The 15,626-nt window shown below is 37.3% G+C and overlaps 1 long non-coding RNA gene across 1 annotated transcript in view; it reads right to left on the bottom strand.

Moving 5' to 3' along the window:
- Positions 1 to 1,206, bottom strand: part of LOC133081410 (uncharacterized) — a 31,481-nt gene extending 30,275 nt beyond the window's left edge. The window contains exon 1 of the long non-coding RNA XR_009698808.1: positions 924 to 1,206. This is a non-coding gene — a long non-coding RNA (uncharacterized LOC133081410). The remainder of the gene's footprint in view (positions 1 to 923) is intronic.
- Positions 1,207 to 15,626: the final 14,420 nt, after the last annotated feature.

Genomic DNA, 15,626 nt, shown 5'->3' with positions numbered 1-15,626 from the left:
ATCTTTCAGCACACAAATATGGTATAAATTTCTAATTTCCACATGAAGTGCAAGTTTAAGCTTTCATATATTTATGAGAAACTTTTTGGTTGGTCAGATTTGAGGCAGAGAAAGACATTTATTCTTCCTGTGCCAAAAGCTGATTTTTTTCCCCTGGTCCAGTGAGATTTACTCCTTTAAGATTCTGGCTCTGGAGGCATCTCTCAGTTCACACCCCCTTATGTGGAAACCCAGGTCCTCACCACTACTCCTGTGTGGGTACCAACCCCAAAGACCCCTCATGACCAATCACACCTACATGGCAGTGACCACACCTGCTTATGGCCTCAGTTTGTTTATTAAGGGTTTCTTCTTTATTTCTAGTATTTGATGATTTTCCTTTCTTGTAAGCTCAGCTATGCATTTAAAACAATGTTTACTACATATCATGCTTCTTTTCTAGGAATCTGTAGTAAGAGGAATTTCAATTTATATTAGTATATATTTTTTTACGAGACCTGGAGCTTTACTTTAACTGATTTCAATAACAATAGTTATTATAACAGATAGGAAGACTGCTTTTAAAGCCAATCCTTGGATACAGTTTCTCCATAGAACAGGAGCGGAGCGATTCTCACAGATAAAAACTATAACAATAGCTGTATATTATGCAAATTTTAAGCTACACATTATAAAATTACAAATCACAGGCTGGAATGAACTCCCATGAGCAAGAATCAGCAGTCGTAATAAACAGCAGGATCAGACCAGGCTGCCCTCACAGCGTGCTTCACGGTGATAATTTTTTTCTTAACCACACTGTATCTTCATTTCCTCACATGTAACATGAAGAAATGACTGTTCCTACCTGTTAGGGATTTCTAATGGATTGTGTGTGTTAATGTACTTTACTAGTCAGTCAAGGTTATGCTGGAATAACATACCAACCGAAATCCCAGTGACTTGGCAGGAAAACGTATTTCTTGCTCACATCAAGTCTGACATGCATTACTGGAAATCTCTTCTACTTGTTAACTTAAGAAACAAGACTATCTTCCTCTTGTAATGCTTCTTTGTCATCACAAGCATATGTTCACATGGCTTCGAAGGTCCTCTTAGCAGACGACGAAAAGGGTGGACAAAGTACACTGGCTTGTAACTGCCTCAGCCCAGAAGCAACACACTTCAGGTCCGGGAAGTCTATTGACCAAAACAGCCACTTGGGCTCAACTGAAGTGGTGTAAAGGCTGGAAAACATGGAGAAACACCTGAAATATTTGATGAACACTAACTGTCTTTACCACAAATATATAAAGGTTTTATAATAGGATCTTGCCCATATTAAACACTCAGTATATATTAGCATTTATTATTATTACAAATAGCGCTGCGATTAGTATGTTTACATGTAAATCTCTGTCACAGGTTATTTCATAAAGATTCCTGGAAGAACACATACTATGTTAAAGGGTATAGGTATTTGTGGGCTTTTTATAAAGGTTGTCAAATTCATTTTAAAAATGAGGTTGTTAAAAATTTTCACAAGCATTTGTATATCGATTTCATCAGATAAATTACAATAATAAAGATGTTTCTGCAACTTGCCGGTGGATTTTCAAATCAACTTTCTAATCTTCCTTTATTTCATTAGCTTAACAAATTACATTTTCTCTTAATTTGCATTTATTTAATTACTTTTGTGAGGTTGAATATTTTTCAGTATTTATACTGGTTATTAGATACTGATCTAGAGAAAATTATCTGCTTGTAACCTACGCCCATGTATCTATTCACGGTTTCAGTTTTTCTCTCACTAATTTGTAATGCCTTTTTTTTTTTTCTAAACACCTTTATTGGAGTATAATTGCTTTACAGTGGTGTGTTAGTTTTTGCTGTATAACAAAGTGAATCAGCTATACATGTACATATATCCCCATATCCCCTCCCTCTTGCGTCTCCCTCCCACCCTCCCTATCCCACCCCTCTAGGTGGTCACAAAGCACCGAGCTGATCTCCCTGTGCTATGTGGCTGCTTCCCACTAGCTATCTATTTTACATTTGGTAGTGTATATATATCCATGCCACTCTCTCACTTCATCCCAGCTTACCCTTCCCCCTCCCCGTGTCCTCAAGTCCATTCTCTATGTCTGCGTCTTTATTCCTGTACTGCACCTAGGTTCTTCAGAACCTTTTTTTTTTTTTTTTTTTTTTTAGATTTCATATATATGCATTAGCATGCGGTATTTGTTTTTCTCTTTCTGAGTTACTTCACTCTGTATGACAGTTTCTAGGTCCATCCATCTCACTACAAATAACTCAATTTCGTTTCTTTTTATGGCTGAGTAATATTCCATTGTATATATGTGCCACATCTTTATCCATTCATCTGTCGATGGACACTTAGGTTGCTTCCATGTCCTGGCTATTGTAAACAGAGCTGCAATGAACATTGTGGTACATGACTCTTTCTGAATTATGGTTTTCTCAGGGTATATGCCCAGTAGCGGAATTGCTGGGTTGTACGGTAGTTCTATTTTTAGTGTTTTAAGGAACCTCCATACTGTTCTCCATAGTGGCTGTATCAGTTTACATTCCCACCAACACTGCAAGAGGGTTCCATTTTCTCCACACCCTCTACAGCATTTATTGTTTGTAGATTTTTTGATGACGGCTATTCTGACTGGTGTGAGGTGATACCTCATTGTAGTTTTGATTTGCATTTCTCTAACGATTAGGGATGTTGAACATCCTTTCGTGTGTTTGTTGGCAATCTGTATATCTTCTCTGGGGAAATGTCTATTTAAGTCTTCTGCCCATTTTTGGATTGGGTTGTTTGTTTTTTTGATACTGAGCTGCATGTGCTACTTGTATATTTTGGAGATTAATCCTTTGTCAGTTGCTTCATTTGCAAATATTTTCTCCCATTCTGAGGGTTGTCTTTTCGTCTTGTTTATGGTTTCCTTTGCTGTGGGAAAGCTTTTAAGTTTCATTAGGTCCCATCTGTTTATTTTTGTTTTTATTTCCATTTCTATGGGAGGTGGGTCAAAAAGGATCTTGCTGTGATTTATGTCATACAGTGTTCTGCCTATGTTTCCTCTAAGAGTTTGATAGTGTCTGGCCTTACATTTAGGTCTTTAATCCATTTTGACTTTACTTTTTTTGTACAGTGTTAGGGAGTGTTCTAATTTCATTCTTTTACATGCAGCTGTCCAGTTTTCCCAGCACCACTTATTGAAGAGGCTGTCTTTTCTCCACTGTATATTCTTGCCTCCTGTATCAAAGATAAAGTGACCATATGTGCGTGGGTTTATCTCTGGGCTTTCTATCCTGTTCCATTGATCTATATTACTGTTTTTGTGCCAGTATCATAGTGTCTTGATTACTGTAGCTTTGTAGTATAGTCTGAAGTCCAAGAGCCTGATTCCTCCAGCTCCATTTTTCTTTCTCAAGATTGCTTTGGCTATTCGGGGTCTTTTGTGTTTCCATACAAATTGTGAAATTTTTTGTTCTAGTTCTGTGAAAAATGCCATTGGCAGTTTGACAGGGATTGCATTGAATCTTTGGTTGCTTTGAGTAGTATAGTCATTTTCACAATATTGATTCTTCCAATCCAAGAACATGGTATATCTCTCCATCTGTTTGAAACACCTTTAATTTCTTTCATCAGTGTCTTCTAGTTTTCTGCATACAGGTCTTTTGTCTCCTTAGGTAGGCTTATTCCTAGGTATTTTATTCTTTTTTTGCAATGGTAAATGGGAGTGTTTCCATAATTTCTCTTTCAGATAATTCATCATTAGTGTATAGGAATGCAAGAGATTTCTGTGCATTAATTATGCATCCTGCTACCTTACCAAATTCATTGATTAGCTCTAGCGGTTTTCTGGTAGCATCTTTAGGATTCTCTATGTATAGTAACATGTCATCTGCAAACAGTGACAGCTTTAATTCTTCTCTTCTGATTTGGATTCCTTTTATTTCTTTTTCTTCTCTGACTGCTGTGGCTAAAACTCCCAAAACTATGTTGAATAATAGTGGTGAGAGTAGACAACCTAGTCTTGTTCCTGATCTTAGAGGAAATGGTTTCAGTTTTTCACCACTGAGAATGATGTTGGCTGTGGGTTTGTCATACATGGCCTTTATTAGGTTGAGGTAAGTTCCCTCTATGCCTACTTTCTGGAGAGTTTTTATCATAAATGGGTGTTGAATTTTAACGAAAGCTTCTTCTGCATCTATTGAGATGATCACATGGTTTTTCTCCTTCAATTTGTTAATATGGTATATCACACTGACTGATTTGCATATATTGAAGAATCCTTGCATTCCTGGGGTAAACCCCACTTGATCATGGTGTCTGATCCTTTTAATGTGCTGTTGGATTCTGTTTGCTAGGATTTTGTTGAGGATTTTTGCATCTATGTTCATCAGTGATAGAGGCCTGTAGTTTTCTTTTTTTGTGATATCTTTCTCTGGTTTTGGTATCAGGGTGATGGTGGCCTCGTAGAATGAGTTTGGGAGTGATAATCCCTCTGCTATATTTTGGAAGAGTTTGAGAAGGATAGGTGTTAGCTCTTCTCTAAATGTTTGATAGAATTCGCCTGTGAAGCCATCTGGTCCTGGGCTTCTGTTTGTTGGAAGATTTTAAATCACACTTTCAATTTCAGTGCTTGTGATTGGTCTGTTTATATTTTCTATTTCTTCCTGGTTCAGTAATGGAAGGTTGTGCTTTTGTAAGAATTTGTCCATTTCTTCCAGGTTGTCCATTTTATTGGCATATAGTTGCTTGTAGTAATCTCTCATGGTCTTTGGATTTCTGCAGTGACAGTTGTTACTTCTCCTTATTCATTTCTAATTCTACTGATTTGAGTCTTCTCTCTTTTTTTCTTGATGAGTCTGGCTAATAGTTTATCAATTTTATTTATCTTCTCAAAGAACCAGCTTTTAGTTTTATTGATCTTTATCATTTCCTTCATTTCTTTTTCATTTATTTCTGATCTGATCTTTATGATTTCTTTCCTTCTGCTAACTTTGGGGTTTTTTTGTTCTACTTTCTCTAATTGCTTTAGGTGTAAGGTTACGTTGTTTATTTGAGATGTTTCTTGAGGTAGGATTGTACTGCTATAAACTTGCCTCTTAGAACTGTTTTTGCTGTATCCCATAGATTTTGGGTCATCCTCTTTTCATTGTCATTTCTTTCTGGGTATTTTTTGATTTCCTCTTTGAATTCCTCAGTGATTTCTTGGTTATTTAGTAGTGTATTGTTTAGCCTCCATGTGTTTGTATTTTTAAAGATTTTTTCCTGTAATTGATATCTAGTCTCACAGCGTTGTGGTTAGAAAAGATACTTGATACGATTTCCATTTTCTAAAATCTACCACAGCTTGATTTGTGAACCAAGATATGATCTATCCTGGAGAATGTTCCATGAGCACTTGAGAAGAAAGTGTATTCTGTTGTTTTTGGATGGACTGTCTTATAAATATCAATTAAGTCCATCATGTCTAATGTGTCATTTAAAGCTGTGTTTCCTTATCTATTTTCATTTTGGATGATGTGTCCATTGGTGAAAGTGGGGTGTTAAAGTCCCCTACTATGATTGTGTTACTGTCGATTTTCCCTTTTATGGCTGTTAGCGTTTGCCTTATGTATTGATGTGCTCCTATGTTGGGTGAATAAAGATTTACATTTGTTATATCTTCTTCTTGAGTTGATCCCTTGATCATTATGTGGTGTCCTTTTTTGTCTCTTGTAATAGTCTTTATTTTAAAGTCTGTCTTGTCTGATATGAGAATTGCTACTCCAGCTTTCTTCTGATTTCCATTTGCATGGAATATCATTTTCCATCCCCTCACTTTCAGTCTGTATGTGTCCCTAGGTCTGAAGTGGGTCTCTTGTAGACAGCATATATACGGGTCTTATTTTTGCATCCATCAGCCAGTCTATGTCTTTTGGTTGGAGCATTTAATCCATTTACATTTAAGGTAGTTATTGATATGTTTGTTCCTAATACCAGTTTCTTAATTGTTTTGGGTTTGTTATTGTAGGACTTTTCCTTCTCTTGTGTTTCCTGCCTAGAGAAGTTCCTTTAGCATTTGTTGTAAAGCTGGTTTGGTGGTGCTGAATTCTCTTAGCTTTTGTTTGTCTGTAAAGGTTTTAATTTCTCTGTCGAACCTGAATGAGATCCTTGCTGGGTAGAGTAATCTTGGTTGTAGGTTTTACCCTTTCCTCACTTTAAATTTGTCCCGCCATTCCCTTTTGGCTTGCAGAGTTACTGCTGAACGATCAGCTGTTAACCTTATGGGGATTCCTTTGTATGTTATTTCTTGCTTTTCCCTTGCTGCTTTTAATATTTTTTGTTTGTTTTTAATTTTTGATAGTTTGATTAATATGTGTCTTGGCATGTTTCTCCTTGGATTTATCCTGTATGGGACTCTCTGTGCTTCCTGGACTTGATTTCCTTTCCCATATTAGGGAAGTTTTCAACTATAATCCCTTCAAATATTTTTTCCGTCCCTTTCTTTTTCTCTTCTTTTTCTGGGACCCCTATACTTTGAATGTTGGTGCATTTAATGTTGTCCCAGAGGTCTCTGAGACTGTCCTCAATTCTCTTCATTCTTTCTTCTTTATTGTGCTCTGCACTAGTTATTTCCACTATTTTATCTTCCAGGTCCTTATCCGTTCTTCTGCCTCAGTTTTTCTGCTAATGATTCCTTCTAGAAAACTTTTAATTTCATTTATTGTGTTGTTCGTTTGTTTGCTCTTTAGTTCTTCTAGGTCCTTGTTAAACGTTTCTTCTATTTTCTCCATTCTATTTTCACGATTTTGGATCACCTTTACTATCATTACTCTGAATTCTTTTTCAGGTAGACTGCCTATTTCCTCTTCATTTGTTAGGTCTGGTGGGTTTTTGCCTTGCTCCTTCATCTGCTGTGTGTTTCTCTGCCTTCTCATTTTGCTTAACTTACTGCATTTGGGGTCTCCTTTTCGCAGGCTGCAGGTTCGTAGTTTCCATTGTTTTTGGGGTCTGCCCCCAGTGGGTAAGGTTGGTTCTGTGGGTTGTGTAGGCTTCCTGGTGGAGGGGACTGGTGCCTGTGTTCTGGTGGATGAGGCTGGATCCTGTCTTTCTGGTGGGCATGACTGTGTTCAGTGGTGTGTTTTGGGGTGTCTGTGAACTTTTTATTATTTTAGGCAGCCTCTCTGCTAATGGGTGGGTGTGTGTTCCTGTCTTGCTAGTGGTTTGGCATGGGTTGTCCAGCAATGTAGTTTGCTGGTTGTTGAATGTAGCTGTGTCTTAGCGTTGAGATGGAGATCTGTGGGAGAGCTTTTGCCATTTGATATTACATGTGGCTGGGAGGTCTCTGGTGGACAAATGTTCTGAACTCGGCTCTCCCACCTCAGAGGCTTAGGCCTGATTCCCGGAAAGAGCACCAAGACCCTGTCAGCCACATGGCTCAGAAGAAAAGGGAGAAAAAAAAAAGAATGAAAATAGTAAAATAAAATAAAATAAAGTTATTAAAATAAAAAAAATTTTAATTATTAAAAATGAAAAAGTAACTTTGAAAAAGTCAGAAAGAAAGAAAGAGGAGAACAACCAAACCAAAAAACAAATCCACCAATGATAAGAAGCACTAAAAACTATACTTAAAGAAAAAAAAAAATACAGACAGAACTCTAGGACAGATGTTAAAAGCAAAGCTACACAGAAAAAAACACACATAGAAGCATACACATACACACTCACAAAAAGAGAAAAAGGAAAATAAAAAATATATGTATATGAAAAAAAGGAAGAGAGCAACCAAATCAATAAACAAATCTACCAATGATAATAAGCTCTAAATACTAAACTAAAATAAACATAAAACCAGAAACTAATTAGATGCAGAAAGCAAACTCCAAGTCTACAGTTGCTCCCAAAGTCTCCCTCCTCAATTTGGGATGATTTGTTGTCTATTCAGGTATTCCACAGATGCAGGTACATCAAGTTGATTGTGGAGATTTAATCCGCTGCTCCTGAGGCTGCTGGGAGAAATTTCCCTTTCTCTTCTTTGTTTGCACAGCTCTCGGGGTTCAGCTTTGGCTTTGGCCCTGCCTCTGCGTGTAGGTTGCCTGAGGGCCTCTATTCTTCGTTCAGACAGGACGGGGTTAAAGCAGCAGCTGATTTGGGGGCTCTGGCTCACTCAGGCCGGGGTGAGGGAGGGGTAAATATGCGGGGCGGGCCTGCGGTGGCAGAGGCCAGCGTGACGTTGCACCAGCCTGAGGCGCACCTTGCGTTCTCCCGGGGAAGTTGTCCCTGGATCACGGGACCCTGGCCGTGGCGGGCTGCAAAGGCTCCCGGGAGGGGAGGTGTGCAGAGTGACCTGGGCTCGCACACAGGCTTCTTGGTGGCTGCAGCAGCAGCCTTAGCATTTCATGGCTGTCTCTGGTGTCCGCGCTGATAGCCACGGCTCGTGCCCATCTCTGGAGCTAATTTAGGCAGTACTCTGAATCCCCTCTCCTCGTGCACCCTGAAACAATGGTCTCTTGCCTCTTAGGCAGCTCCAGACTTTTTCCCTGACTCCCTCCTGGCTAGCTGTGCCACACTAGCCCCATTCAGGCTGTGTTCAAGCAGCCAACCCCAGTCCTCTCCCTGGGATCCGACCTCCAAAGCCCAAGCCTCAGCTCCCAGCCCCCGCGCACCCCGGCAGGTGAGCAGACAAGCCTCTGGGGTTGGTGAGTGCTGGTCGGCACTGATCCTCCATGTGGGAATCTCTCCACTTTGCCCTCTGCACCCCTGTTGCTGCGCTCTCCTCCATGGATCCGAAGCTTCCCCCCTACCATCCCCTGTCTCCACCAGTGAAGGGGCTTCCTAGTGTGTGGAAACCTTTCCTCCTTCACAGCTCCCTCCCAGAGAGGCAGATACAGTACCTATTCTTTTGTTTTTTTTTTTCTTTTTTCTTTTGCCCTACCCAGGTATGTGGGGAGTTTCCTGCCTTTTGGGAAGTCTGAGGTCTTCTGCCAGCGTTCAGTGGGTGTTCTGTAGGAGTTGTTCCACATGAAGATGTACTTCTGATGTATTTGTGGGGAGGAAGGTGATCTCCACGTCTTATTCCTCCGCCATCTTGAAGGTCCCCCCTCCCAATTTGTAATGGTTTTTTATTATCAAAAGTTAGTCCTTTTTGCAGATAGGGGTTGAAAATGTTTGTCTTCATGTTACATAGCTCTTTAAACTTTAGTATCTTTGGATATGAAAATGTTCCTATAAATATTTTAAAGAAATATGTCTTTTTATTGTATCAACCCTTTATCATTGTATAATGACCCTTGCTTACTCTGGTAAATTTCTTTGCTGGGAAGTCTATGTAATATTTATTAAATTGTGACTTTTTTAATATTAACATAGCCATACCTGTTGTTCTTTTATTAAAATTTTTATGATGTATCTTTTTTCCATCCTTCTACATTTCTATATCATTATACTTGAAGTGAGTTTCTTGTACACAGAGTATAGTGGAAGCATGTTTACTAATCCACTCTGCCAACCACTGACTTAGAAAGTATGTAATTATTGATTTGTTAGAGCTTAAGTCTGACATTTTAATTTTTCTCTTGTTCTTCTCTTTCATTTCTTTCTCTTTTTCTTGCCTCTCTGTGTTACTCGAACATTTAAAAATCTTATTTTCATTTATCTGTAGTGTGTTTGATTGTAATTCTTTGCATAGCTTTTTAATTGTTTGCTCTAAGCATTGTATTATATCCACATAACTTATCACAGTACACTGGTGTCCTCATTTCACTAGTTTGAATGAAATAGAGACATTTTTCCTCCTCTTAAATTTCTTTACTTTCTTTCATTTATAATATAATTGCTTTAAAACTTTCCTCTGTATACATTTAAAAACATATCAGACATTTTCACAATTTTCACTTCAATTGTCAAACAGAATTTAAATGCTCAAGTGGAGAATAAAAGCCAAATGTATATTCCCATATTTTTGCTTACTGTGTTCTGTCTTTCTTTTTGAAGTATCAAAGTTTGTTTTTTAAATTATTTCTTTTTTGTTTAGAGAATTTCCTTTAGCCATTCTTTAGAATAGGTATGCCTGTGACAAACTGTCTTCATTTTTCTTTATCTGAGAATGTCTTCAGTGACCTGTCACACCTAATTAATATTTTGACTGACTTTAAGTTTCTGAATTTACGTTAATTTTTCTTTCAGCACTTGAAAAATATTGTACTACTTCTTTCTGACTTCCATGATTTCTGATAAGAAGTTTACTGTCATTCAAACTGGATTTTTCCCAATAAGTTGCCTGCTGTTTTTCTCTGGATATCTTACAAAGCTTTTTTGTGTATTTGACCATTTCAATTCATTAATAAAACAACATTTAATGTTTACCTTCCCATCAGAAGTTAGGTACTATAATAAAAACTGTTTTTTTGTTTTGTTTTGTTTGTTTTTTGTTTGCTACTGGGTGAAGTTTATTGTGAAACCTTGGGGAGTTAGGATGGGATGGGGCAAGTGAGAGCAGGGAAAGAATCTGTTTGCAAACACCTTACAATGTATTTAGATAAAATAAATAATTCAAAAGTCATCCAAGATTTATTTCAAGTGTTTATGCTCATTTATTTTAGGGATCTCAAACTGGGAGCTAATCTTCACTCTTAGTAGCATGTATTTCAGTAGATTTTTTCCTCTCTACTTCTCAACACCTAATTCTTACAACTCTTACTAAATATTTAATGCAGAGACTATAGTTACAAACATCCAAATATCTTTTTCCCATTATTACAATTTATAAACTTAACAGAGTGTCCATGGACCTGAATCAGGAAACTGTACCAACTTGGTTTATTGGATATCACACGGGCTATTTAATTGAACACACCTAGATTCTAATTTCAGCTCTGACACTGACTGAACTAAACAAGCTAATGTCAATTGTTCATTTTCTGCTTCCTCATCTTGAAAATAAATGACCATTCTTTAAAAACTGTGGTAATATAGGGTGCTGTAAGGCATAATGAAGTCACATGTATAGTATCCAGCAGAATTACTAGTTGCTGGGTAATGAATTCCCTTTTTTCCATCATGGAATATATAAAGTTTGCCAGCCCTCTAGCTCAGGTACCCTACTTATGGATGTATGTGGTCCTGTTTATGCATCTCTTTCTCAGCCTGAAACACACACACACACACTTTGAAACTTTAAATTTTATGGATCTCATTTTTTTGCCTTTAAGAATATTCTAACAATTCTGAATTGTATAAAATGGCCTTCTCAATTTAGAATGTGTAAGTTTTTCACATTCAGATATATCATGGTGCCAAAAAAATTTGTATTTTACCCATAATAAGCTACTTAACATTTTCTAAATATGGAATATAATTTTACCAATTCTGTGCCCATTTATCTGTGTTATCCTACCATGATACACTTATTATGTTTATTCAACTACCTTGATTTTAGAAGATAGATTCTTCCCTTATTTATCTGTGTTCTGAAGAGAGTCGTAAGAAGAAGCCACCATTCAGTGCTCAGTCAATGTCAGGAAAACCATGGATTAGAGAACCATATCTGAGTATAAGAACCTCACCCTCATCAAGGCACATTTCCTCTCTTTAAAGTAGGGGGATCTGGCAACAGGTGCCTGACTGGGTTTCAGAACCACCACCAGCTCACTGCCCTCACGGAATGCAGTGTTGCCTTGTGAGAACCTCAGCTGAACACCCAGGGCAATGACAGCCCAAGGAGAAGAAACAAACAGACTGAGCTTAGGCCCTTAGAACAACCAGTAGAGCCACAGCTATAGCACATTTATTTACTACTTCCTTGAACTGCACCTTTCTTTGTTCCTATCAGTAGCCCTTTAAAATGTAATAGTTATTTAATATTTCAAGCAATCCTTCATGCTCAGTGTCATACTTAGTATTTCCTATATTTTCCTGTCCTATCATCCAAAGACTATTCTTCAAATGTAGTTAAATGTCACATCATCTACAAATCTTCTGACTTCATAACCCACCCATTCATTGAAACAGATCTAACATGTTGATAATCACTTTTGCCTGTCTGGTAAACTATATAACCATATGAGAAATACAAATATCCAGTTTGTTGAATTTATAACCTTTGAACTAGTGTCAGTAAAATATCTACTCTTGAATAGGAGGTTAAAGGAATTCTTTTGAGCTAAATCGGCTACATTCTTCTTGTAACATAACTACATTCTCTTAAATTACCTTTTTGCTATGTGCTGAATAAGGTTCTTTCTCTCATCATGCAATTAGCTTCACTTTTGACTCAACTTTGACATTGATAAAAGAGTCATGATTTGGGATTTCAAATTCTCAGTCTTTTTCCATGCTGCATATATTGAGAGGATTTTTATGTCATCAGTTCTCTTAACGCCCTTTATGCTGATGATATTTAAACACTGAAGAAATAGTTAAGAAAGCACTAGTTGTAGAATCTCTACTGTATAAAATTACTATCTACTGTAGGTCATTGCCTTCCATAAAGAAAAAACTTCCTTTAATAAGAACAATAAGTAACTTGCAAGCTGGTAAGGCCATTTTTCAACTAAGTAAATCAGGACAATGGAAATAAATTCTTACATGGTTGGTGAAGTATATTGTTTAGAGTAAGACAGATGCTTTCTCAAACTTACTTAAAAAAAAGAGAGAGGCAACCTTTTTTTGTTCCTATTGATGGGTTTGTCCAACCATAAAAGATGTATTTCCTTGTACTTACCATTTCATTCTGCTGATTATTACCAACACAGTGAAGTGGTAAATGCAAATTCTAATTTGAATATTTTTGAGAGCAAATTAAAAACAAAGTTTGAGAGTTTTTTAGGTCATTAAAATAAAATGCAAAATACAGCTTATTAAAAAACTTCATTAACTAAAACATATAAAAATATCATATACAAGTTAAGACCTTCAAGATGGCAGAGGAGTAAGATGTGGAGATCACCTTCAATTCAGCACCACGAAACCAGACAATGAATCATCCCAAAATTGAGGTGGTGGACTTTCGGAGCAACTGTAGACTTGGGGTTTGCTTTCTGCATATAATTTCTTTCTGGTTTTATGTTTATCTTACTTTAGTATTTAGAGTTTACTATCATTGGTAGATTATTGATTTGGTTGCTCTCTTTTTTTTTTTAATATATCGATATATATATTTTTCCTTTTTCTCTTTTTCTGACTGTGTATCTGTATGCTTTTTTGTGTAACTTTGTCTCTATAGCTTTGCCTTTACATTTGTCCTAGGGTTGTGTCTGCCCGTATTTTTTTTTTTAGTATAGTTTTTAGTGCTTCTGATCATTGGTGGATTTGTTTTTTGGTTTGGTTGCTCTCTTCTTTCTTTCTTTCTTTTTTTTTAGTACTTATTATTTTTTAAATTTTTAATAATAATTTTTATTTTAATAACTTTATTTTATTTAATTTATTTTTTCTTTCTTTTTTTCTCCCTTTTATTCTGAGCAGTGTGGATGACAGGATCTTGGTGCTCTGGCCGGGTGTCAGACCAGTGCCTCTGAGGTGGGAGAGCCAAGTCCAGGATATTGGTCCACCAGAGACCTCCCAGCTCCACGTAATATCAAAAGGCAACAATCTCCCAGAGAACTCCATGTCAATGCCAAGACCCAGCTCCACTCAATGACCAGCAAGCTACGGGGCTGGACACACTATGCCAACCACTAGCAAGACAGGAACACAACCCGACCCAGTAGCAGAAAGGCTGCCTAAAATCATAATAAGGTCACAGACACCACTGGACGCGGACCTGCGCAACAGAAAGACAATATCCAGCGTCATCCACCAGAACACAGGCACTAGTCCCCTCCACCAGGAAGCCTACACAACCCACTGAACCAACCTTAGCCACTGGGGGCAGACCCCAAAAACAATGGGAACTACAAACCTGCAGCCTGTGAAAAGGAGACCCCAAACACAGTAAGTTAAGCAAAATGAGAAGACAGAGAAACACACAGCAGATGAAGGAGCAAGGTAAAAACCCACCAGTGCAAACAAATGAAGAGGAAATAGGCGGTCTACCTGAAAAAGAATTCAGAGTAATGATAGTAAAGATGATCCAAAATCTTGGCAATAGAATGGGGAAAATACTAGAAACGTTTAACAAGGACCTAGAAGAACTAAAGAGCAAAAAAACAATGATGAACAACACAATAAATGAAATTAAAAACTCTCTAGAAGGAATCAATAGCAGAATAACTGAGGCAGAAGAAGGGATAAGTGACCTGGAAGATAAAATAGTGGAAATAGCTACTGCAGAGCAGAATAAAGAAAAAAGAATGAAGAGAATTGAGGACAGTCTCAGAGACCTGTGGGACAAAATTAAACACACCAACATTCGAATTACAGGGGTCCCAGAAGAAGAAGAGAAAAAGAAAGGGACTGAGAAAATATTTGAAGAGATTATAGTTGAAAACTTCCCTAATATGGGAAAGGAAATAATCAAGTCCAGGAAGCGCAGAGAGTCCCATACAGGATAAATCCAAGGAGAAACACACCAAGACACATATTAATCAAACTAACAAAAATTAAATACAAAGAAGAAATATTAAAAGCAGCAGGGAAAGACAACAAATAACATACAAAGGAATCCCCATAAGGTTAACAGCTGATCTTTCAGCAGAAACTCTGCAAGCCAGAAGGGAGTGGCAGGACATATTTAAAGTGATGAAAGGGAAAAACTTACAACCAAGATTACTCTACCCAGCAAGGATCTCATTCAGATTTGACGGTGAAATTAAATCTTTTTCAGACAAGCAAAAGCTAAGAGAATTCAGCACCACAAAACCAGCTCTACAATAAATGCTAAAGGAACTTCTCTAGGTAGGAAACACAAGAGAATGAACAGAACTACAATAACAAACCCAAAACAATTAAGAAACTGGTAATAGGAACATACAAATCGATAACTACCTTAATTGTAAATGGATTAAATGCGCTAACCAAAAGACATAGACTCGTGAATGGATACAAGAACAAGACCCGTACATATGCTGTGTAAAAGAGACCCACTTCAGACGTAGTGACACATACATACTGAAAGTGAGGGGATGGAAAAAGATATTCCATGCAAATGGAAATCAAAAGAAGCTGGAGTAGCAATTCTCATATCAGACAAAATAGACTTAAAGACTATTACAAGAGACAAAGAAGGACACTACATAATGATCAAGGGATCAACCCAAGAAGAAGATACGACTATTGTAAATGTTTATGCACCCAAAATAGGAGCAGCTCAACACATAAAGCAAATGCTAACATCCATAAAAGGGGGAAATCGACAGGAACATAATAATAGTAGGGGACTTTAACACCCCACTTTCACCAATGTACAGATCATCCAAAATGAAAATAAATAAGGAAACACAAGCTTTAAATGATACATTAAACAAGATGGACTTAATTCATATTTATAGGACATTCCATCCAAAAACAACAGAATACACTTTCTTCTCAAGTGCTCATGGAACATTCTCCAGGATAGATCATATCTTGGGTCACAAATCAAGCCTTGGTAAATTTTAGAAAATTGAAATCGTATCAAGTATCTTTTCTGACTGCAACAAAAGGAGACTAGCTATCAATTACAGAAAAAAATCTGTAAAAAATATAAACACATGGAGGCTAA

The sequence above is a fragment of the Eubalaena glacialis genome, chromosome 20, assembly GCF_028564815.1.
Source record: "Eubalaena glacialis isolate mEubGla1 chromosome 20, mEubGla1.1.hap2.+ XY, whole genome shotgun sequence".
NCBI classification, from domain to species: domain Eukaryota; kingdom Metazoa; phylum Chordata; class Mammalia; order Artiodactyla; family Balaenidae; genus Eubalaena; species Eubalaena glacialis.
This window is presented reverse-complemented; position numbering and strand designations above follow the sequence as displayed.